Source organism: Pongo abelii, chromosome 16 (assembly GCF_028885655.2).
Source record: "Pongo abelii isolate AG06213 chromosome 16, NHGRI_mPonAbe1-v2.0_pri, whole genome shotgun sequence".
In the NCBI taxonomy this organism is placed as follows: domain Eukaryota; kingdom Metazoa; phylum Chordata; class Mammalia; order Primates; family Hominidae; genus Pongo; species Pongo abelii.
Window position 1 is genome coordinate 21,982,539 of NC_072001.2, and position 25,605 is coordinate 22,008,143.

The 25,605-nt window shown below is 44.0% G+C and overlaps 1 protein-coding gene across 1 annotated transcript in view; it reads right to left on the bottom strand.

The window, feature by feature from the left end:
- LOC100438855 (golgin subfamily A member 6-like protein 7) overlaps positions 1-25,605 on the bottom strand; it is an 89,933-nt gene that overhangs the window by 10,126 nt on the left and 54,202 nt on the right. Inside the window, exons 20-27 of the mRNA XM_063716432.1 lie at positions 23,667-23,792; positions 17,578-17,699; positions 15,071-15,229; positions 14,869-14,985; positions 14,312-14,455; positions 14,095-14,219; positions 12,236-12,414; positions 2,401-2,535 (exon numbers count right to left, since the gene is read on the bottom strand). The gene's annotated coding sequence lies outside the window, so the exon portion shown is untranslated. The remainder of the gene's footprint in view (positions 1-2,400; positions 2,536-12,235; positions 12,415-14,094; positions 14,220-14,311; positions 14,456-14,868; positions 14,986-15,070; positions 15,230-17,577; positions 17,700-23,666; positions 23,793-25,605) is intronic.

Sequence of the window (25,605 nt, forward strand, 5' to 3'; positions counted from 1 at the left end):
CTGGGTTCAAGCAATTCTCCTGCCTCAGCCTCCCAAGTAGCTGGGATTACACGCATGTGTCACCACCCCTGGCTAATTTTTATATTTTTAGTAGAGACGGGATTTCACTATGTTGTCCAGGCTGGTCTCGAGCTCCTGACTCAGGTGATCTACCCGCCTCAGCCTCCCCAAGTGCTGGGATTACAGGCATGTGCCACTGCATCCAGCCCATCTGTCTTTTTAAAAATATTTCTGATTTGAGGTATTTTATATTCCATGAAATGCACAGATCTGGTTTACATTTTGATGACTTTTAACAAATGTATTACCCATGTAACACACCTCCTTTGAAGATATGGAACATTTCTATCATCCAGAAAGTTCTCCTGTGCTTTCATCCTGTCCGGCACTCCCCCAGCAGCTGATGAACCTGCTGAGGACATTGGTACAGGATTCTGACCTCCCCAAAAGAGCTACTTTGACAAGACTGCTTGCCTTACCCGGCACTAAATCCCTGCCTGCTCTCTCAAAATTTCCATCTTTAAACTGCTTGTACCTATAACCCTCCCACATGAAATCCATAGATAAACCAGCCCACAGCCTAATATTTACTGTATACCCAAGCTTTCAGAAATACGACTCCCAGGAGTGGGGACTGATGGCTGCATCCCCTCCTCCTCCTGGAAGCCTCTACCAGCCTACAGAGCCCACAGAGTAGATCTCACCAGGCAGCTTGAGCCTGAAAGTGCTGCGGAGCCTCCTGCTGGTTCACCCTCACTATGGTGGCAGCTGCACGGGAGCAGCTGGGCTCACCCATTAAGCAAGAAGACATTGGCTTGATACTGACACTCCAACCCCAGCCTGGGCAAGCCTGGCTGAAAGGACCCTTCCTTCTGGTCAGACTGTGGGGAGATGGGCCAGAGCATACACGCTCTACCGCCCTCCTCATGCTTCAGCTGTGCTTCCTTCTTAACAGAGGGAGCAGCTCATGGATTTGGCCAAAGTCTTCTTGAGGGCTGTAGGTTTGACAGGCTGGGTGTGTGGGGGCCACTGTGCTAGAGAGACAGACTGGTGTGTCAGAAGGCAGCCACCTGGCCAGAGGGGGGTCAACCTCCTTGGTAACCCCCTTCCCCCATCTGGACACAGAGCCCTGCACTCTCCACATGTGACTGCTCCCCTCAGAGCTGCCTCCAGAAGAGGGGTTCTAACCCTGTGGGTGGGGACATTGTGTTACTTTACAGTGGGCCATGGCTCCCTCTGATATCTCCAACTCAGAGGCAGTAGAGAGAAGATGAGAAATTCCCTGCACCTCTAGTCCTAGCTACTTGAGAGGCTGAGGGAAGAAGGTCACTTGAGCCCAGGAGTTCAAGGCTGCAATGAGCTATGATTACGTCAATGCATTCCAGCCTGAGCAACAGAGTGAGACCCAACCTCAAAAACAACAATAATAAGTTAAACATAAAACTACCACATTATTGGCCAGGCATGGTGGCTCACACCTGTAATCCCAGCAATTTGGGAGGCTGAGGCGGGTGGATCACGAGGTCAGGAGATCGAGACCATCCTGGCTAACACGGTGAAACCATCTCTACTAAAAATACAAAAAAGTTAGCCAGGCATGGTGGGGGGCGCCTGTAGTCCCAGCTACTCCGGAGGCTGAGACAGGAAAATGGCGTGAACCTGAGAGGCGGAGCTTGCTGTGAGCTGAGATGGCGCCACTGCACTCAAGCCTGGGCAACAGAGCGAGACGCTGTCTCAAAAAAAATAAATAAACATGTAAGCATTCCACATTATTGACCAATTCCACTCCTAGGTATAGACACAAAGAATGAAAAGCAGACACTCAAGACACTTGTAAACCAATGTTCACAGCAGCATTACAACAGTCAAGAGACGAAAGCAACCTGATTGCCCACTGATGAAGGGATAACATGTGGCTTACATATATAATGGACTAGTACTGAGCCTTTAAAAGAAAATTCTGATGCATGTGGATGAACCCCAAACACCTAAGAAGTTCAATAACCCAGTCACAAAAGGACAAATACCGCATGACTCCCCTTATAGGAGACACCTTGAATAGTCAAATTCTGAGACAAAAGTAGAATGGTGGTTGCTTGGGGACACAAGGAGTTAGTGTTTCATGGATACGGAGTTTCAGTCAGAGAAAAGGCAAAAGTTGTAGAGATGGATGGTGGTGATGGCTGGGCAATAATGTGAATATACTTAATGCCAATGAACTGTACACATAAAAATGATTAAAACGGCAAGTTTTATGGTATGTATATTTTACCACAATATGTAAATTTTTTAAATTACATTTTTAAAATTGTTATGAAAAAATACAAATAATCCATCCAAGTCATTTAGAAAAGGAGCATCAGATCAAGCTTTTCAAAGTGCCAAAACTCAGAAGATTACCTGGTTGCTTGCCCCATACCCAGCTGTCCAGAATTGACTTGGCCCTATATACAGGTGCAGGAGTTTCTTCTTCATCTTTTTTCTTTTTGTCATTCAGATCTTCTTTCTTTGTTCCACTTGGTTCGACACTATCATCTGCAGAATTAAAGATTTTTTAATCTGTAACTGCTTTTCAGAATGTCATACCGTTAGTCTCTGCAAATGTCCCTCCCCGAAAAGTTACAACACACATCGTTAACTGAATGGCATGCGGTGTCCCCCACCCCCAGGGCTGTGAGCATGTGTGACTAATAAACTGCTACTTCATCTGTCCAGTGTCAGCGTCCTATGTTCAGCCATCCCATATCCCTAGGGCAGGAATCTTGTAGGGTTATAAACAGAACTTTAATCAACCTCTCCTTGGTTATTTTACTGGTTCCATGATACAAGTTTTTCTGTGCAAAAGATCTGAACAGAAACTTCACAGAGGATACAAGAGTGGCAAAGAAGAACGTGATATTCAGCATCGTTAGCCATTATGGAAGTGCAATTAAAACCACAACGAGATCCCACTAGACTTGTTAGAATGGCTCAACTAAAAAACACTGATAACACCAAGTGCTAACAAAGACACAGAGCAACAGAAACGTGACAGATTGCCAGTGGGAAGGCAAACTAAAACAGCCACTTTGGAAAACAGTTCAGCACATGACCCAACTTTCACACTACTAGGTCTTTATCCTAGGGAAATGGAAACTATATTCACACAAAATCTGTACAGAAATGCTCACAGCAGGATTACAATTGGGAAAGAAAAATGGAAACAACCACAAGGTCCTACAGTAGCAGAATGGATAAACACCATGTTGTACATGCACATGACGAGATACTATTCAGCAATAAAAAGAACTATCAATACACAGAACAGCAGATAAACCTCAAACATATAACTGGGAGTAAATGAAGATGGTTTCAAAACGTTACTTAAAATATGGTTCCACTCACATGACATTCTCAAAAAGAATACCCTATACTGATGGAGAACAGATCAGTGGTTGCCAGGGTATGAGGCCAGGGAACACGTGATAAAAAGGAGCAGCACAAGAGAGCTTTCAGGGTGATGAAACTTCTCCATCCTGATGATGATGGGGGTTACGTGAATCTATAGAAGTCAAAATTTACTGAACTACATACCACAATAAAATAAATTTCATATAAGTTTTTTAGTTAAAAAAATGTTGGCTGGGTGCGGTGGCTCACACCTGTAATCCCAGCACTTTGGGAGGCCGAGGCGGGCAATTCACAAGGTCAGGAGTTCGAGACCAGCCTGGCCAACATGGTGAAACCCTGTCTCTACTAAAAACACAAAAATTACTCAGGCTTGGTGGCACATGCCTGTAATCCCAGGTACTTGGGAGGCTGAGGCATGAGAATGGCTTGAACCTGGAAGGCGGAGGTTGCAGTGAGCTGAGATCACGCCATTGCACTCCAGCCTGGACCACTGAGTGAGACTGCCTTTCAGAAAAAAAAAAAAAAAAAAGGAAAATATCTAGGTCCAGGGAGGACAGCTGGAATAGTCTGGTGGAATCATGTCAGAGCAGGGAGCTGGGTCTGGAGGGCTGGAGTAGGGTGTGGCCCCACTCTAGGAAGGAACTAGGAAACGCATCCTGGGTGAAGCAAGAGCAGAGTCCCGTTCTGCAACAGGTGAGCATTTATCTTGATCTGAGAAACTACATGCACATTTAATAAGTCTCACTTAGCCTCTTATTTTCCTTAACAACATGGAAAATGAGAGAACAAACAATTCAGAAGGTTAAGACATGAAATACATTTAATTCAGAAATCATACACAGGAAGGTAGGAAATGAATGGGGGAAAAAAGCAGCTAATGGAAAGTGAAAATGGGCCAGATGCGGTGGCTCATGCCTGTAATTCCACCACGTTGGGAGGCCGAGGTGGGCGGATCACTTGAGGTCAGGAGTTTGAGACCGTCCTGGCCAACATGGTGAAACCTGATCTCTACTAAAAATATCAAAATTGGCCCGGCATGGTGGCAGCCACCTGTAATCCCAGCAGTTCGAGAGGCTGAGGCAGGAGAATTGCTTGAACCTGGGAGTCAGAGGTTGCAGTGAGCTGGCATCTTGCCACTGGACTCCAGCCTATACAACAGAGCAAGACTCCATCTCAAAAAAAAAAACAAAAAAACAAAAAGTGAAAATAACCCAACATGTACTATGCAAAGCCTCTGGCCTAACAACAATACATTACCCTTTTAAATCTTTACAAACAACCTTGAAGGAGGCAGGCTTTGTTGTCTCCAGTTTACCAAGGTAGACACCTCGGATCACAGAATACAGAGTAGAACCCAGCCAGAAACACAGCTCAGGTGAGAACACAGGTGCTGGCTCTAAATGCCACACTCTGCCCTACGTGTGTGTGTGTGTGTGTGTGTGTGTGTGTGTGTGTGTGTGTGGTCACAAACCACAGCCCAGGGGCCAAACCCAGCCCACAGCCTCTTTGTGTATGGTCTGAAAGCAGAGAAAGTATTTTACTTTTGTTGTTCTTTTGAGACAGTCTTGGCTCACCACAACCTGTGCCTTCCAGGTTCAAGCGATTCTCCCAGGTTCAAGTGATTCTCGTGCCTCAGCCTCCGAGGAGCTGGGATTACAGGCGTGCATCACCATGGCCGGCTAATTTTTTGTTTTGAGTGGAGATGGGGTTTCAGCATGTTGGCCAGGCTGGTCTCGAACTCCTGACCTCAGGTGATCCGCCTGCCTTGGCCTCTAAAAGTGCTGGGATTACAGGTGTGAGCCACCACGCCCGGCCACTGTATTTTATATTTTTTAATAATTGAAAAATAATCAAAAGAAAAACAGTATTTTGTGACTTGCAAACATTCTGAGGACTTCATCTTTTGGTGTCCATAAATAAACTTTACAGAATGAACGTCCCCTGCCCGCTGACGCAGTATTGTCTGTGGCTACTTTGGCACTACAGCTGCAAGGTCCCATGGCTATGACAGAGACCATAGGGTCCATTGAGACCTTAAAATATTTACTATCTGGCCCTTTAGAGAAAGTAGGCCACCCCTACCCTACATCTGGCTATAAATTTTACACGTTAAAAAAATGCAACATTCTTAATTTTAAACTCAGTACACTGGAACACTGCTCATCTCCCTTCTTCAAGATGAAAAGCTTCGACAGTCACCAGGAAGCAGACAAGAACCCTAAGTACACCTGAAGAGTTATTCTCAGGAGCATAAATTACAACATTTTACAACAGCAAAAGCAGGATGAAGTCACTGGAGGGTATGAAAACAACCAAGAGTAATTAGCACCACCAGCTCCAAGACCACACCACATCAGCTTCAAAGTTGTCTACTCTTCCTTTCACTACTGTACACTTCAAAGTAGACACAGAGAAAATCGAACACATACTGCCCAGACACATTGCTTATGGAATGCTGGAGAGAAGGGAAGCGAGACCTGCCATTGGCCAGGTGTGGTGGCTCACGCCTGTAATCCCAGCACTTTGAGAGGCCAATGTGGGAGGATCACTTGCACCCAGGAGATCAAGACCAGCCTGGCCTACACAGCAAAACCCCATCTCTACTAAAAATACAAAATACGGCTAGGCGTGGTAGCTCACATCTGTAATCCTAGCACTTTGGGAGGCCGAGGTGAGAGGATCACTTGAGGTCAGGAGTTCCAGAGCAGCCTGGCCAACACAGTGATACCCCATCTCTACTAAAAAAATGTGGCTCATGCCTATAATCCCAGCACTTTGGGAGACTGAGGTGGGTGGATCACGAGGTCAGGAGTTCGAGACCAGCCTGACCAACATGGTGAAACCTCATCTCTACTAAAAATTCAAAAATTAGCCGGGCGTGCTGGCGTGCACCTGTAATCCCAGGTACTCAGGAGACTGAGGTGGGAGAATCACTTGAACCCGGGTGGAAGTTGCAGTGAGCCAAGAAGGCGCCACCGCACTCCAGCCTAGGCCACAAAAGCAAGACTCCGTCTCAAAACAGAAAACAGCAACAACAAAAATTCCACTGTCAAGACAGCAGCGTGACCACATGCTACATCTCTTTCTTCTATAGAACATCATTAGACATAGTAAAAAAAAAAACAGTATTTTGAGACAGAGTTTCATTCTGTTGTCCAGGCTGGAGTGCAATGGTGTGATCTTGGCTCACTGCAACCTCCAGCTCCCAGGTTCAAGCGATTCTCCTGCCTCAGTCTGCGAGTAGCTGGGATTACAAAAAAAAATTCATACATTTTAAAGCAGAGTAAAAAAACTGATAACTAAGCGTGGAGTGGAAAGAAGGGACCACCGAGGACTGGAAATGGCAACGTTAGACTATGAACTAAATTTCTCCCATGGTTGATTTGGCCTATGCCCAGGAATGAGCAAAGACAGCAGGCCCGTGAGACTGGAAGAAAGATGGAGTCAGCCATGCTAGAGTTCTCTCACCGTTATCATCTTTGCAAAGCTGGTCTCACCATTTATTGAAGTGAATTTTTTTTTTTTTGAGATGAAGTCTTGCTCTGTTGCCTAGGCTGGAGTACAATGGTGCAATCTCGGCTCACTGCAACCTCCACCTCCCAGGTTCAAGCAATTCTCCTGCCTCAGCCTCCCAAGTAGCTGGGATTATAGATGCCCACCACCATGCCTGGCTAATTTTTGTATTTTTAGTAGAAACCGGGTTTCACCATCTTGGGACTCACAATACACATCAGCCTATCACATCTCCTGCTTGGCAGGGATGGTCATGATCCTCATTTCCCAGTTAAAGAAACCAAAACTCCATTATGGGGTTTCACCATATTAGCCAGGCTTGTCTCCAACGCCTGACTGCAAGTGATCCAAGCGCCTCGGCCTCCCAAAGTGCTGGGATTACAAGTGTGAGCCACTGCACCCAGCCAATTAGGAGGAAATATCCAACATTTAGCCAGGTGCAGTGGCTCACTCCTTAATCCCAGCACTTTCAGAAGCTGAGGTGGGAGGATCACTTGAGCCCAGGAGTTTGAGTCCAGGCCTGGCAACATAGTGAGACCGTCTCAACACAACATATAAATATTAGCCAGGCATGGTGGTGTGCGTCTGTAGTCACAGCTACTTGGGAGGCTGAGATGGGAGAGTGTTTCAGCCCAGAAGGTCAAGTAAGCTGTGACTGTGCCACTGTACTCCAGTCTGCATAACAGAGCAAGACCCTGTCTCAAAAAAAAATCCAAAATATATAAATAATTGATACAACTCAAAACAACCCAATTTTTAAAATGTTTAAAAAAAAAACTTGAAGAGACCTTTCTTTAAAGAAGACATGAAAATAGGAAGTGGGTATCTGAAAGGTGTTCCGCATTGCAGATCATTAGGGAAATGCAAATCAAACCCATTGAGATACCCCCTCACACCCCTTATGACCATTATCAAAAAGTCAAAAGATAAATGTTGGCAAGAGTGCGGAGAAATCGGAACTTTTGCATACTATGGATGAGAATGTAGATTGATACAGCCATTCTGGAAAAGAGTATGAAGATTTCTACAGAAATTAAAAATAGAACTACCATATGACTCAGCAATCCCTCTTCTGGGCATACAGCTAAAGGAAATGAAATCATTACTTTGTAAACATACCTGTATTCTCATGTTCATTGCAGCCTTAATCACAATAGCCAAGATATGGAAACAATCTAAGTGTCCATCAATGGATAAATGGATAAAGAGTCTGTGGCACACATACACAATGGAATATTATTCAGCCCAGAAAACAAACAAGGTCTTGCCGTTTGCTGTAAGATGGATGAGGCTGGAGGATGTCATGCTTAGTGAAATAAAGCATACACAGAAAATCAAATATTGTATAAACTCATTTATATGTGGAATGTAAAAATGTAAATAAATAAATCTACAGAGATAGAGAGTAAAACATTGTCTACCAGGAGAGGTAGGAGAGGGGAGGAATTGGGGACATGGAGGCCAAAGGATACAAAGTAGCAGGTATGAAGGATGAACAAGTCTAGAGATGTAATGTATGACATGAGGACTGCAGTGAACGAAATTGTTCTGTATGTGAAATTCATGCTCAGTGAGTAGATTTCAACTGCTCTTGCCACAAAAGCAACAAGGAAATGGAGAACTATGTGAAATGATTGGTGTGTTAATTTCTTTCAGTATAGGAATCTTTTTACAATCTATATATAACCTGTAACATCATGTTGTAAGCCTTAACTATACACAAGAAAATTCATTTTTAAAAAAGAAAAATTGACAGTCAAAGACTGACAAAGCAAAGACTAAGTAAATAAAAACAGGGGTAACTGTATTTATATCTGTTAGTCAAAAAATGAGTGACTGACTGAGGCAAGTGCCTCCATCAATAGAGCTTTGTGGAGCCACAATTTGACGACACCCCCGGAAAAAACACACAAGCCACAGAAACACCTGTGACCTGTGCTTTCCAAAGAGGGTTTTGGGAACTCAGCATGTAAGGGGAGAAAGCAGGCAGGAGAGAAGAAAGGGAGGGGGAGCAGGCAGTGAAGGGGTGGTTACATTCTTAGGAAGCTCTAATTAGTGCTCAGTAAATCTTCATTTTACATAAGATAAGGTAAACATCTGAAAAGAGGGAGGAAAGATCAATTATGCAGCCATCTCAGGGTAGGTGGAAGAGTGATTGATCTCATGTTCTTGTTCTGTACCTGGGAAGGTAAGCCTGTAATCAACAATGTCAGTACCAGATTGAAAAGAACTCAGTTTTACGTCTTCAACTGAGGTTGCAGAGCCAGGGTTAAAATGGGCATATGCTTATTTTATAGGGGGACATGGATCCTGAAAGATTTAGGGGCTAGCAAGGAATGTCCCTGTGAACACTTTGTAAGGGGGGCCATATGGAGAGGTATGTGGCCTTTTGTGGCAGTGGGGACCTGGCTTATGTCTAATGCCATCACACAGGGTTGTGAAATGGCAGCTCTCTCTTTGGGGAGAAAGAATGGTAGTGTTGGATGACTCAGCTCCCAAACTTACGTCTCCCTTAGCATAACAGGTTTGGCAGTTCCAAGACTTTATTTTCTTTTACATATTAAAAAAAACTCTAATGAAAGAGCTATGTGAGAGATAAAGAGGGTATTTCCTAATGATAAAAGGGTGCAACCAGCAGGGAGAAAAAGGAATTCTAAATTTGTTTATGCCTGGTAACCTTAAAACACGCAGAACAAAGCTTAACAAACAAAAAAAGAAATAAGTTGACGATCATTGTAGGAAACTTTAATATCTGTGTCTCAGCCACTGAAAAATAAACAGACAAACGTCAGTAAGGAAATAGAATCGTTAAAGGATGCATTTAACATGCTGGACCTAATTGAGATACGTGGTACACTACACTCAACATGCAGAATACATATCCTTTTCAAGTGCAGAAGCAATATTTATAACAATTAATCATATTTACGATCATTGAGAGGACACAAATACAAAGAGTTTTAGTTATACAAATATTTAATCGTAGTGGAAGTATAAGTTTGGAAATTAAGCAAAACATTTTCAGTATGTTAAAGGGATGAATAAAATCAAAGTTTGCTTTTTTGAAACACTAATAAAACTGATGGCCCCCAGCAAGATTAAGAAAACAGACAAAAAGCACAAACTCCAACCACAGACCTTATAAGTATTAAAAAGATAAATAATAGAACAACTTTGAAATTTTAGATAATGAACAAATTGATTCAGCAAACACAGGTTACCAAAATGAATATTCATATATATGTAATTGAACCTGTAATTAAACACCTTATAAAGAAAACTATACAGTCTCACATGGCTTAATAAGTGAATTCTTTCCAAATGCTTAAGGAAGAAATAGCACACATCTTACATAAACTCTGTCAGAAACAGGAGAAGAAACATTTTCCAAATTGTCTAACCAGCATAGCTTTAATAATTCATATTAAAACCTCACAAGTCTGGGTGCGGTGGCTCACACCTGTAATCCCAGCACTTTGGGAGGCTGAGGCGGGTGGATCATGAGGTCAGGAGATCGAGACCATCCTGGCTAACATGGTGAAATCCCGTCTCTACTAAAAAATACAATAAATTAGCCAGGCGTGGTGGTGGGCGCCTGTAGTCCCAGCTACTCGGGAGGCTGAAGCAGGAGAATGGCATGAACCTGGAAGGCGGAGCTTGCTATGAGCCGAGATCACTTCTCTTATTTAGTTCTCTTATTTCCATTGGTTAAAGACCACAATGTGTAAAATATGCATTATCAGATTAGAAAAACAAAACAAATATCAGAAAAACGTTTTTCAAAATAGCATTTGCTAAAATCTATGAGAGAAACTTGCTCTAAAACTTCCTGTTTCAAAATTTTACTGTGTGTCCAACAAGTTCATTTTTCTGGCTGTGGACAGCAGGCCCACACCACGCCACAAACCCACCCCATGCCAGAGACCCACCATGGCCCCATGAACAGGCCAGCTGAGAGCTGCAGCCACTGCCCAGGGCTCCCTGCTCTGTCCTTGGCTTCCTGATCCAACCTGCCAGTGCTTTGCTTTCTCTAAGTGTAGAAACTAAAGCCAAGAGCCCAAGTTTACAAAAAGCACATTTTTATTAAATAGAGGTACAAACGTGTTTCATTTTCTAATAAATCTCTTTCACAAATCACCTGCTTTTTTGCTCTTCTTGAAGTTTTTTTTTTTTTTTTCTTTTTTGTGACAGAGTCTGGCTCTGTCGCCCAGGCTGGAGTGCAGTGGCACAATCTCCGCTCACAGCAAGCTCCGCCTTCTGGGTTCCCGCCATTCTCCTGCCTCAGCCTCCCAAGTAGCTGGGACTACAGGCGCCCATCACCACGCCAAGCTAACTTTTGTATTTTTAGTAGAAATGGGATTTCATCGTGTTATCCAGGAAGCTCTCGATCTCCTGATCTCGTGATCCACCTGCTTTGGCCTCCCAAAGTGCTGGGATTATAGGCATGAGCCACTGCACGCAGCCTGTGAAAAACTTCTGAGTATCATCATACCCTCCAACTTCTCCTCTCACCTATATTTAAAAGGGTCTGCTCTTTATCCTAACATCTATACTAGGTAATTTTCAGAATATTCCTTCAATCACCAAACACATTTTTGAGATTCTTGTGCTAGATTTCACTATCTTAATATGAAATCCAATCATCACCCATTAAAATACAATACAGGCCAGGCACAGTGGCTAACGCCTGTAATCCCAATACTTTCAGAGGCCAAGGCAGGTGGATCACCTGAGGTCAGGAGTTTGAGAGCATCCTGACCCAATATGGTGAAATCCCATCTCTACTAAAAATACAAAAATCAGCCAGGTGTGGTTGTGGACACCTATAGTCCCAGCTACTTGGGAGGCTGAGGAAGAATTGCTTGAACCCAGGAGACGGTGGGTGCTGTGAGCCAAGATCATGACATTGCAGTCCAGTCTGGGCAATACAGCAAGACTCCGTCTCAAAAAAAAAAAAAAAAAAAAAAAATTATTACGTAAATAAATAGGCTGGGCATGGTGGCTCAGGCCTGTAATCCCAACACTTTGGGAGGACAAGGTGGGCAGATGACCTGAGATCAGCAGTTCAAGACCAAGCTGACCAACATGAAGAAACCCCATCTCTACTGAAACTACAAAATTAGCCAGGCGTGGTGGCACACACCTGTAATCCCAGCGGCTCGAGAGGCTGAGGCAGGAGAATCACTTGAACCTAGGAGGTGGAGGTTGCAGTGAGCCAAGATCACGTCATTGCACTCCAGCCTGGGCAACAAGAGTGAAACCATCTCAAAAAAACAAACAAAAAAACAAAAAAAGTAAATAAATACAATACAGTACAGCTACTACGATTTACCTAAGAAGCTGTTGTAGGAGCTGAACCAGAGGCAAACACTGTTTGCCAGAAGGCTCACAGATCCCCGTATTAATAAGGTCTTTATCCAATGGAGTCCTGCTTCTATGAAATGTTGAGGCATTCACTTCCTGTTCATCAATTTCTTTTTCCTTCTGTGCTTCTTTTTTGGCCTCAGTATCCTGTAATTCATAAACAGAAATTGTTTACAAGTGATCTCATTAGCAGGTGTGAAGGCACACAGGCTGGCTGAGCCCTGACCCCAATGCCAAGCTATCCCAGCCTCTGTGGCTAACGCACACACCTACCCACAGGCCCCCACCTGCCCTGTTGGAAACCCTAACTCAGTTGTGCGGTTCCAAACAGTGTCTTCTTTTTACAGATCCAAGGTCCAGGCTGCCTCTGCTGATGCTTTCCAACCTCCTTCTGTGAAGTCCCTAAAATCCTTAACCCTGCTACTGGCTCTCACAAAACCCAATGAGATCTGCCCCACATACGCAGCATCCAGCTGCTCTGTAAGGACAAGAAGAAGCTGGAATTCTCACACACACTGGTTCAAATGTAAATGGCAGAGCCACTTGGGGAAACTATGAACACACACCTGCTCCAGTACCTAACAAATTCCACTCCAAGTGTTTACCCAAAGGGAGAACATATGTCCACTAAAGTACTTGTACACAGCACAATCGTGGCAGCGCTACACGGCCAAAAACCAGAAAGCTTGGGCGTGGTGGCTCACGCTTGTAATCCCAACACTTTGGGAGGCCAAGGTGGGGGGATCACTTGAGCCCAGGAGTTCGAGACCAGCCTCTGCAATACAGCGAAACCTTGTGTCTACAAAAAAATCAAAAAACTAGCTGGGCATGGAAACACGTCTGTGGTCCCTGCAACACAGGAGGCTGAGATGGGAGGATCATTCGAGCCTAGGAGGACAAGGCTGCAGTGAGCCAACATCAGGTCACTGCATCCAGCCTGGGTGACAGAGCAAGTCCCTGTCTCAAAAAAAAAAAGAAAACAAAAACCAAAAGCAATTAAATGCCCTTCAATAGGGGAATGAACTAACAGTACTACACCTATAAAATGGAACACTTCCCAATAAGAAAAACGAAGTCACAATACACATAACAGTGTGGAGTGAATCTGAAAATCATTCTCCAAGGCAAAACAGGAAAGTGTGCATACTATACAGTTATATTGCTGCAACACTCAGAGCAGGCAAAATGAATCTAATCTCAGGGCAGGGGAGTATCCTGGCTGCAAGTGCCAAGGGCACAGGGATCTTTCCGGGTGACGGGAATGGTCTACATGAGGAACAGGTTACCTGTTAACTTCACTGAAACAGACAACCTGCAGTATTTCATCACAATTAAATCATAACTCAAAAAAATTTTAAATTAGCACATAAGGTCAGTCGCAGTGGCTCACGCCTGTAATCCCAGCACTTTGGGAGGTTGAGGCAGGCCAATCACAAGGTCAAGAGATCGAGACCATCGTGGCTAACACGGTGAAACCCCGTCTCTACTAAAAATACAAAAACTTAAGCAGGCGTGGTGATGGGCGCCTGTAGTCCCAGCTACTTGGGAGGCTGAGGCAGGAGAATGGCGTGAACCCAGGAGGCAGACCTTGCAGAGAGCCGAGATCGTGCCACTGCGCTCCAGGCTGGGTGACAGAGTGAGACTCCGTCTCAAAAATAAATAAATAAATAAATAAATAAATAAGCACATAAAATAATTTTAATTTAAAAAATACTTGGATATGATAAAAGTTGAGTGTTTTACTGTGTTCTGTTATTCTTCACATGTGTGAGTGTGTATTTCCGATCTCAGTGCACCACCAGGTCATGTGTGCCTCCAAGGCCATACCTGGATCTCCGCAGTAATGGCTGCGTGTAAGGCTGACTCCAACCCTCCAGCAGCCATCAAGCTGCCCACCAGAAGATCAATCATGAATTGACGACCTGGACTTATGTTCACTTCATTGCCTGAAACTGAAATAGAAAGTGTGTGGCAATTGGAGTGAAACGCCATCCCCTCCCAGCACTCTGACCCATGCCCTCTCCTGTTCCTTCCCCGAGCCCACCTGCGCAGGGCAGGAGAGCAGAGAGTGCCCGGGCCTGCTCCTCCGTGGTGGGCAGCAGCACGGACAGCCGCTCTGCAGCACGGCCTGGGCAGCCGACTGCACGATGCTCAGCACGTCCGCGCTCCTGGCCAGGGTCACCACTGTCTGGTTAGGAACACAAACAGAAAACCAAAATTAAAAGCAAGTAGATACCGTAACGTCAGACTATAGAATACAGAAAGACTTACCACAGGGAATCTAGAGTGGCCAAATGTTAAGAAATGTAATACTACTAACCAGAGACAATTCAGAGTATCAATCATTCCATTTCAACTCTCATTCTTAATAAATAAAATGCCCACACAGGAATGGCGGCAGCTGCTAACCAGCTGACAGCCCCCAGGCAAACAAGTCCAGTAACCACCAGGGCCTCTTCCCCAATGCCACTGAGCCCCACACCCACTGGATGACAGGGTGGGCGGCCTCATGAGGCCCACTGTACTCCTCATCTCTTCCTCCAGGGAAGCTGCCATGTGTGTCCTTGAGGGCCTATCCAGGGTGGCGAGAGCTCTACGTACCATTCTCAGTGACAGCCAGGGTTTGAGCGTCCCCACTCCCACACGCCACATCGGTGACCTTCAGTCCTTATTTAAGCCCAGCTACCAGCATCGGAGTGGCCTCATCTTCACTGGAGCCTTCAAACAGATAGGACAGAGGTTACTAAGTCCTGTAAGAGGCCACCTCCTGCTGCACGCTCCCACTCATGCAGAGCAGACATACCGTGGCCCAGCCGGCCGCAGTTCCCGTGGCCCCAGGTGTACAGCTCCCCCTCGGCAGTGATGGCCGCGCTGTAAGTGCTCCCGCAAGCGATGTGCACCACGTGCTTCCCGGCCTGCTTTCCAGAGAAGGCGGAGATCACCTTAGGCTCCTCCAGAGACCCTGGGGAGGATGGGAACAAACAGGAATGCCCTTCTTCTTGGTGTTTTTTCTTATTAGCAAAGGAAATTCAATATCCAAATTTAGACCATCACAGCATCAGGCCAGTTTCACCTTCCAGGTACTTTATAAAATAAGGAAGAGAGAATTCCAACACCTAACACCTCCATGACTTTTTGTTCAGTTGGAACCCGATGCCAAGCATGGTATCCAGTAGAAATATAAAAACAGTGTTTGTTAAAGACTCGTATGACAGGCCGGCCACGGTGGCTCCCACCTGTAATCCCAGCACTTTGGGAGGCCAAGGAGGGCAGATCACCTGAGGTCAGGACTTCGAGACCAGCCTGGCTAACATGGTGAAACCCTGTCTCTACTAAAAATAAAAAATTAGCTGGGCATGGTGGTGGGCACCTGTAATCCCAGCTACTTGGGAGGCTGAGGCAGGAGAATCACTTGAACCCAGGAGGCGGAGGTTGCAGTGAGCTGAGATCGCCCCATTGCACTCCACCTTGGGCAACAAGAACAAAACTCCATCTCAAAAAAAAAAAAGAGACTTGTAAAGTCCATTGCAGCTTTATTCACAATGGCCCAAAACCATGGTCCATCTGCAACAGAAGGAATGAATTACCCATACACACAACAACATGGCGTGTTCTCAAGACATCTGCTAAGTGAAAGACACCAGAAACAAAACACCATACACTGTATGGCTTTGTTTATATTAAATTATAGAAAAGGCAAAATAATAACAACAGAGAGCAGATCACAGGTTGTCAGGAACTAGAGGTAGGAAGTGGGGATCAAAAGGGTACAAAGACGGCCCTGGAAGTGACGGGAGCACCCCATGTCTTGATGGTGGTGACCCAACTGCGTGCACTTGTCAAAACCCACCCAACTCTACATCTGAAACTCATGCATCTGGTTGTATGGAAGCCTCATAAAGCTGACCGACATTTGTATGTATTTGTTAAATGAATATGGATGGAATGAACCCAGCACTCTGCAATCTACACTTTACAAATGAAAAGTATGAGGCAGTGGGGATTAGGGTAGAGAAGTCTTACTAGTTGAAGAAATTGCAAAGTTAGCTACTATGAACCTGACTTTCAAATAACTGATTTGTAACTACTTAATTTACTAATATTTACTAACGCTTCATGTTAACTTTCACTAAATGCAAGTTACATACATGTGGTGTAAGGTCTAACATTAAGACCCAATATTACATGTTGCCTTGACATCTGCTATAAACCGGGAGGTTTTAATGGCCTCAGGGCAAGTTTCCCTGCCCCTGATGCCAAACAATTCTCATCACAGTGACCAGGCACAGGTACAGTTCCAGCTTATGCCTGAGGAGTAGGCCCCACTGCCCTGCCAGCCCAAGGAATTCTTAAAGCAATTATTAAAGTCTTTCTGCAGGAACCACAGCCACTCTCGTTACTACACAGCCTGCCTCTCGCAGCCCCTGGTTCTCTGTTCTATCCTGAGCGAAAGACTAAGAAACTTCCGTCCATCTCGTCTGCCCAGCGTCAGTACTGTGGGATGGAAATCCCTCCCACACTGACAAGGTGAAGAGGTGATTAAAACAATACATATAATGGAATTTTACTCATTTAATCCTAAGGCCACTGAAAATTATTCCTAACCTTACTATGGCTATCATATGAGATTTTCTCCACATTTACTTTACATAATGCTTCATGATGCTATTTAAAATCTAGTTTCCCCTTTCCCTTTAATCTATGTGTTATGGGAAATTTCAAACACAAAAAGCAGAGAGAAGGCCTTTTCTGACCAGCTGGGTCCATCATGTGCATATGGCTTTCGAGAGTCCCCTTGGCCAGGCACCCCTCTCCTGCCCTCTTCATTCCCAACACAGGAACCTGACACCCTCAGACAGGCCCTCCCCTCCTCCTCCTGCAACCCAAAGCCTGCTCTCCACTCAAAGCCAGGGTACACCTTAAAAAGACTTCTGCAATTAACTCCAGCCCACAGGCATTTTCTCTTCTTTCCACTATTTACTTAGCCTTTTAAATTTAATTCTCAATTACTATTCTATCTTCAAGGTAAACTCTTTACGTTCCTTAAAAACAATTACTTAGGTTTTTTTGTAGTAGTTTCCCCACAAAAGGCACTCATTTACGGTAGCAAATTGGATTTACAAGCCTTTCTAGAATGAGGCACATCACCAAATAAGGTGATCTGGTTGTTCTGTTTGTTCATGCATGGAACTGTACCAGGGTGTATGTGTGGAGGGCTGGGGGATGACAAGCAGCATACAATTTGCAAGCCTTCAAATTATAAAGCAGCCTTCTGCCACCAAGAAAATAAGTGATCTCATTCTGACTTACAGTTTGAAAATAGGACATCAGAGGGAATGTCCTGAAAGGAATGAGTTGCTTCACTATTCTCAGACCTGGTCCCACTCTGCTCCCTCTCTCTGTAACTGAAGGTCAATCACAGCCGGGAGAGCCTGCAACAGAGATATTTTTTATTCTTAAGAATTAGCCACGAGGCAGGGCCAGTATTAAAGACAGATAAACAGTAAAACTTTCTAAATTTCACTTCAACTAGGTTCCCAAACCACAGATGACAAGCTCCATGTGGTTCACCTGCCCAATTTACTTAGAGGGACTCAGGGGAGTAATCCCAACTGTGACCATTGCTCAACAAACACTGAGCAGCTATTATCTGCCAGGCACTGAAGTTGTAAAGACGATCAAAGGGCCTATCCTCAAGGACTCCACAACTAAGAGAATTAAAAATTCCAAAAATAACCTACTGATATTTTAAACACTTTTAAAGACCCTTATGATTTTCTGCTTATTCTCTTTGTGTGTGGGAGGGGAAGGGTTTGTTTTTTTTGTTTGTTTTTTTTTTTGAGACAGTGTCTCGCTCTGTTTCCCAGGCTGGAGTGCAGTGACGTGATCATCGCTCACTGCTGTCTCAAATGCCTGGGCTGCAGTGATCTCCGACCTCAGCCACTCAAATCGACAGGACCACAGGCGCATACCACCACACCTAGCTAATTTTTTTGTTCTGCTTGTTCTCTCTAAATTTTAACAAACTCTTTTTTGTTTTTTGAGTCACAGTCTCGCACTGTCACCCGGGCTGGAGTGCGATGGCACCATCTCAGCTCACTGCAACCCCTGCTTCCCAGGTTCAAGTGATTCTCCTGCCTCAGCCTCCCGCATAGCTGGGATTACAGACGTGTACTGCCATGCCCAGCTAATTTTTTGTATTTTTAGTAGAGACGGGGTTTCACTATGTTGGCCAGGCTGGTCTGGAACTCCTCACTTCATGATCCACCCATCTCGGCCTCCCAAAGTGCTGGGATTACAGGAGTGGCGCCCGGCCAACAAATTCAATTTTCACAATTGATTTTACTAATATTTGTAATGTGAACTTTCATTAAACATAAAGCATGTTAAAAGTGGAAAAAATACATCTCAAATAAAAGAAAATTATGAAATCGTTCCACCTTCTTAAATAATGTGGAAAACACATAACTAAAGAACAGGCAAAAATGGACTAGTATTCTAATAAAGAAAACCTAAACTAGGACCTGCTTTGCAAAATGATTATCAGTAGGCAACAAAATCACCAAAGTTAGCAAACTTTAAAAATCACACCAACTTGGCCGAGCATGGTGGCTCACACCTGTAACCCCAGCACCTTGGGAGGCCGAGGTGGGAGGATCACCTGAGGTCAGGACTTTGAGAGCAGCCTGGTCAACATGGTGAAACCCCGTCTCTACAAAACACACCTGGACAACATGGTGAAACTCCGTCTCTACAAAAACACAAAAATGATTTTTTTGTATTTGCCGTGAGAGCAGGTGCCTGTAATCCCAGCTACTGGTGAGGCTGAGGCAGGAGAATCGCTTGAACCTGGGAGGTGGAGGTTGCAGTGAGCCAAGATTGCACCACTGCACTCCAGCTTGGGCGACAGGGTGACACTCCGTCTCAAAAAAAAAAAAAAAAAAAAAGAAAAGAAAAAATTGAAAAAATTACACCAACTGAAGTACACAGACACCATTAAACTTTTCACAGCATTTTTGACATTTCATTTTAACAAAGGCTTAGTTAAAGACATGTGGTAAGGGCCCACAATGAGGAACCAGGTCCAGAGATGTTAAGTAACTCGTCACACAGCTGAGGTAGCAGAAGCAGAAGCATAATCCAGGCCTCCTCATCTCTGCCAATCTCAGTCTTCTGCTGAAGAATTTAGAATCACTGTCTGTAGCAAGAAGACCAAATTGTGTAACCTAGTAACAAAGACCCTTCGCCATTTGTTCCAAACCTACCAATTATTATTATTATTTTTTTTAGACGGAGTCTCCCTCTTTCGCAGGGGCTGGAGTGCAGTGGCCCCATCTCCGCTCACTGCAAGCTCCACCTCCTGGGTTCATGCCATTCTCCTGCCTCAGCCTCCTGAGTGGCTGGGACTAGAGGTGCCCACCACCACGCCCGGCCAATTTTTCATATTTTTACTAGAGACGTGGTTTCACCATGTTAGCCAGGTTGGTCTCCATCTCCTGACCTTGTGATCCACCCGCCTCGGCCTCCCAAAGTACTGGGATTACAGGCGTGAGCCACCGCGCCCGGCCTACATTTTATTTCCCATACCATATTTCACACATCCTGTGTTCTACCCCGGTCAGCACTCTGCTGCTATTCTAACTTGCTCCTACCTTTCCTCCTCCGTATTTGGTTGACACTAACTACCCGTCTGTTACGGTTACTTTGGTACTTAACTAGTATTGCCTTCACTGTGGCTCCCAGTGAACATGCGGCTTGCTTATATCATTTACTCAACCAACCAACACTTACTGAGCACGTACAATATTCTAGGAGCAGGGGTACAACAGCCCACATGGGGTTATCTCCTGCTAGAGGTAGGGCGAAATAATAAACGAAATAAAGACATTATTCTGGAAAAGTGGCAAATGTTATGGTAAAAAATAAAACATGTGCAGGGCACTGGGGAGTTGAGTTGGGGGATTCTATTTTAATGACCATAGTTGGGAGGCCTTGCTGAGCAGGTAACACTTGAGCAGAAGCTTCCAAGAGCTTTTTGAAAAGAACAAAGGAGAGAGAAGCAAGTGCAGGGGCTCTGAGGTGTGAGCGGGTGTGCAGTTTCCTCAACAAAGGCCACTGTGGCTGACCTTGAGTGAGGGCAGGTTTGATGCATTCGCGTGAAAAAGCGAGTGTCGGCCGGGCGCGGTGGCTCACGTCTGTAATCCCAGCACTTTGGGAGGTCGAGGCGGGTGGATCATGAGGTCAGGAGTTCGAGACTAGCCTGACCAACATGGTGAAACCCCGTCTCTACTAAAAATAGAAAAGTTAGCCAGGCGTGGTGGCGGGCGCCTGTAATCCCAGCTACTCGGGAAGCTGAGGCAGGAAAATCACTTGAACCTGGGCGGCGGAGGGTGCAGTGAGCAGAGATCGTGCCACTGCACTCCAGCCTGGGTGACAGAGCAAGCCTCTGTCTCAAAGAAAAAAACATCAACAAAACAAAAACAAACAAAAAACAACTTTAGACCTCTTAGTTTTTTTATGAAATCTTTACTGCTTGGTTTCCATTGCTATCTAAGTTAGCTTAGGCCTGGCTCAGTGGCTCACGCCTGTAATCCCTGCACTTTGGAGGCCAAGGTGGTTGGATCGTATGAGTCCAGGATTTGGAGACCAGCAGGTGTAACATGGTGAAACCCCGACTTTAAAAAAAACACAAAAATTAGCCACTGCACTCCAGCCTGGGTGACAGAGTGAGACTCTGTCGCAGATTAAAAGAAAAAAAAAAAAACTTTGTGACACTGGGTTAAGCAAAACTTCTTAGCTATGACAGCAAATCACAGTCCATAAAAAGAACAAATTGATAAACTGGATTTCATAAAAATTAAGAACTATTAGTCTTACAAACACATCATTAAGAAAAAGAAAAAGTTGGCCAGGCACAGTGGCTCATGCCTGTAATCCCAGCACTTTGGGAGGCAAAGGCAAGTGGACCACCTGAGGTCGGGAGTTTGAGACCAGCCTGACCAACAGGAGAAACCCTGTCTCTCCTAAAAATACAAAAATTAGCCGGGCGTGGTGGCGTATGCCTGTAATCCCAGCTACTTGGGAGGCTGAGGCAGGAGAATCACATGAACCCAGGAGGCGGAGGTTGCAGTGAGCCAAGATTGCGCCATTGCACTCCAGCCTGGGCAACAGTGCGAGACTCCATCTCAAAAAAAAAAAAAGGAAAAAGAAAATGTGGCCAGAAGTTGTGTGTTGTACCTATAATCCCAACACTTTCAGGGGCTGAACAAGGAAGACTGCTTCATCCCAGGAGTTCAAAACCAGCCTGGTAATAATGTAATAAAACCCTGTCTCTACAAAGAAATTTAAAAATTAGCCAGGCATGTGGCAGGCACCTGTAGTCCCAGCTACTAAGGAGGCTGAGCCAGAAGGATCGCTTGAGCCTGCGAGGTTGAGGCAGCAGTGAGTCAGAGTTGTACCACTGTACTCCAGCCTAGGCGACAGAGAGAGACCCTGTCTCAAGGAAAAAAAAGAAAAATGGGAGGGGGAGGGGAGGGGCAGGGAGGGTACAAAGTGTCCAAAAACTTGAATGTTCTTAGCAGATTTATAATAACCAAAATGGGAAACAACCCAAATGTCTATCAACAGATGAATGGACCAACAACCAATTAAATCCATACAACAAACTACTACTCAGCAATAAAAAGAAATGAACTATCGATACATACAACAACCTTACTGAATCTCAAAATAATGCTGAGTGATGATTTCACAGGTGCATGCATATATACATACCAAAATTTATCAAATCATGCACCTGAAATATGTGCAATTTTTTGCACTTCAATTCTACCTTAATAGAGCTGTTTTACACACTCAAAATGATTTTTCTCTTGACCATGTAATATCCTCCCTTTAGGTACTGTCTTCCTTTCTGTTGAAGTCAAGTTTCTTCAAGAAGTTATGTATACGGCTATTCACTCACCCTTCAATCTAGTGTAATGAGACATCCTCTGGCAAAAACTGAAGCATTTTCTCACTGCCACATACAAAAGCCTCTCTTCACTCCGGAATTTCCTTAGTGTCTTTGCTGCATCTGCCCCTACAGATAACACCTGACTCCTGTGGCTTCAGAGATATTCACTAGCTCCTCCTCTCCTTCCAGTAACTCATTATAAGAGCCTATATGCCCAGGTAGTGTCACTGACCATTATCTTACCCTAATGACACTTTTTCTTTGGGAAGTATGATCCATATGTGCGGCTTCAATGACTTACAGGCATAAGATCCATACCTCAGCCCTGATTTCTTCAGTTTACATGCTGTAATGTCTACATATCATGCTAAAAAAAAAAAAGAGAGAGAGAGAACACTTTCCAGCCTGGGCAACATAGTAAGACCCCCTTCTCAATAAAAGTAAAAAAATATTACCCAGGCATGGTGGCAAGTGGCTGTAGTCCCAGCTACTTGGGAAGCTGAGTTAGGAGGACTGCTTGAGCCCAGAAGCTCAAGACTACAATGAGCTCTGATCATGCCACTGCACTCCAACCTGGACAACAAGACCTCATCTCTTTAAAAAAAAAAAAAAAAAAAAAAGAACATTTTACTTAGCACAGCTTTATGAAGGGCTTTACCAGCAGGTCTCAGCTGACTATTCCTATTTTCTAACCCAATCTATTATCTTTTTACTTTTTTGGTACGTATTTTTATTGATGTATGATGTACACACCATGAAGCACACACATCCTAAGAGTATAGTTGATGAAGTAAACATGCTCATGTAATCACTATGCAGATTAAGAAATATAAAACATTACCAGTAACCAAGAAGCCCTCTTAGTTACTGCCTATGCCTCTTAACTAAAATATCCTAAACTCTAAACACATTGGCCTGTATTCTATATTCCCCAAATGTTTTACACACTTTCTTTACTGGACCTTCTGCCCTTCCCCTCCCGACACCATTTTCTCTCTCTCTCTTAAAGGTAAACACAGATCTCTTCCTCTATGGCATTAGCTCATCTTTGCTTACATTACACTCTAAATGTATCACCAACACAATGCTTTTTGCACTGTATTATGCCACCCACTTATTATTCACTTGGTAACTTTTCTGAAAGCAGTGACCCCACAGCACCATTTCTATATGTGTAACAACTAGCCCAGTGTTGCCACAGGAAAGTGTCTCCAATAAAATTCAGAGGGGAGGGGAGAGGGATAGCATTAGGAGATATACCTAATGTTAAATGAAGAGTTAATGGGTGCAGCACACCAACATGGCACATGTATACACATGTAACAAACCTACACGTTGTGCACATGTACCCTAAAACTTAAAGTATAATTAAAAAAAAGAAAAAAAAAGGAAAACTTAAAATTCAAACTTTCTTTGGAGGAAGACCATTTGATATCTACTTTACCTGTGTGTGACATTCATTGCAGATAAATTTTCCTCTTGGCATCTCAGTCAATCCAAGGCACTCCAGGTGGAAAGCCCTGCAGCACTGAGCCTCACATAACAGCAGCTCACCTGATTTTTCACAATTCTGTTAAGAGAAAGAAAACATCTATCTGTTTTTCCATGTTTGAGAATGAAGAGTAAAACCAGTGTCAGTGGGTTAAAATAAACAAAGGTTAAAAGTGGCAGAAAATGAGGTGAGAAAGAGGCAAGGGCCTGTAGTTGTAGATTTTATTCTAGTTACAAAGGTGTACCACTGGAGAGCTTTGCCAAAGGAAAGCTAAAATCAGGTATTCATTTTTAAAAAGATTGTTCTGACTGCTACATGGAAAATGAGTTCAAGAGTAGAAAGGTCAGAAAAGAGCATAGAGATAAACCAGAAAGCTACTGAATGGTTCAAGCAACAGACACTGGCTAGCTAGACTTGGGCCATAAAGTTCCAAAAGAGCTCCCACCAAGGTCTGAACAGCCCTTTTGGGACACATCTAGAACCATCCCAGAGAGAGATCACTTTTCTGAAATAATCTCAGCTAAGATAGGGCCTCACTTAAGACAGGGGCTTAGGAAATAACAACAGGCATCTGTCATTATAAAACACTGTAAGATTTATGTATTTATTTATTTTTTTTTTTTGAGAGAGTCTTGCTCTATCGCCCAGGCTGGACTGCAATGGTGCAATCTCGGCTCACTGCAACCTCTGCTGACCAGGTTCAAGTGATTCTCCTGCCTCAGCCTCCCGAGTAGCTGGGATTACAGGCACGCGCCACCACGCCTGGCTAATTTTTGTATTTCTAGTAGAGAGGGGTTTCACCATGTTGGCCAGGCTGGTCTCGAACTCCTGACCTCATGATCTACCCACCTCAGCCTCCAAAAGTGCTGGAATTACAGGTGTGAGCCACTGCACCCAGCCTTGTACTACTATGAAAGGCAAACAAGGGGAAAGGTGACTAAATAAGTTTTAGCTTCAAGAACTCATAGAAACAGAATAGGTCTTGATCACTTAAGAATTAAAGCTTAAATAAAAAACTAACTAGGACAGCTTTAGGGAGAAAGGTTAGAGAGGTAGGCTAGAATTGATAGGGGACCCCAGGGACTTTATCAACCTATAGTCTGAGCTATCCTCAAATGTCTGACTCCCCATTATCTACTATTCACATGTAAAAATTGAAAAATAGCATTATACATTGTACTTCGCATATTCAGAGTGCCAATAACATAAGTTTTTATATATAGTGAAAAAAAAACTGACCTTCAGCACTTAAATAGGAAAATGTTCATTACAATGTGAATTAGAAACAACATTTTTGCATTAACTAAATGTTATAGACTCATTCTTCAACTGGGATAACCATGTAATTTATCTTTCAAACTGGGACACTTGAGTGAAAGGAAGTGCTATTAATAAATTATGACAGAACAAGGGACCTACACAAAGACCGATCCAGACAAGCCAGGACCACAGGGTCACCTTACCTTTAATCTTTTTATTAAATGATCTTTGCAAAATGTATTTACACTCTGACCTGTCTCACTAAGTAAATAATGGGCATAACTGTTTTTGATGATTAACACTGTTGTTTGGGATCTGGTCCAAGTATGTAATAGTGAAGATAACAGGCAAAGAAATTCAATTGAAATTATATTGGCCACGATAACATTTTCTGGTCTGAGTTTACTTTTTTAGAGATCTCAACTTATTTATCTATTACTATTTATAATTTATGAGATAGGGTCTCACTCGGTCACCCAGGTGGGAGTGCAGTGGCATGACCATGGCTCACTAAAGCCTCTACCTCCCCAGCTTCAGGTGATCCAATGACCTCAGTCTCCCAGTAGGGGAACTACAGGCATGCACTGTCATGCCTGGCTAATTTTTTTTTTTTTTTTTTTTTTTCCTTGTC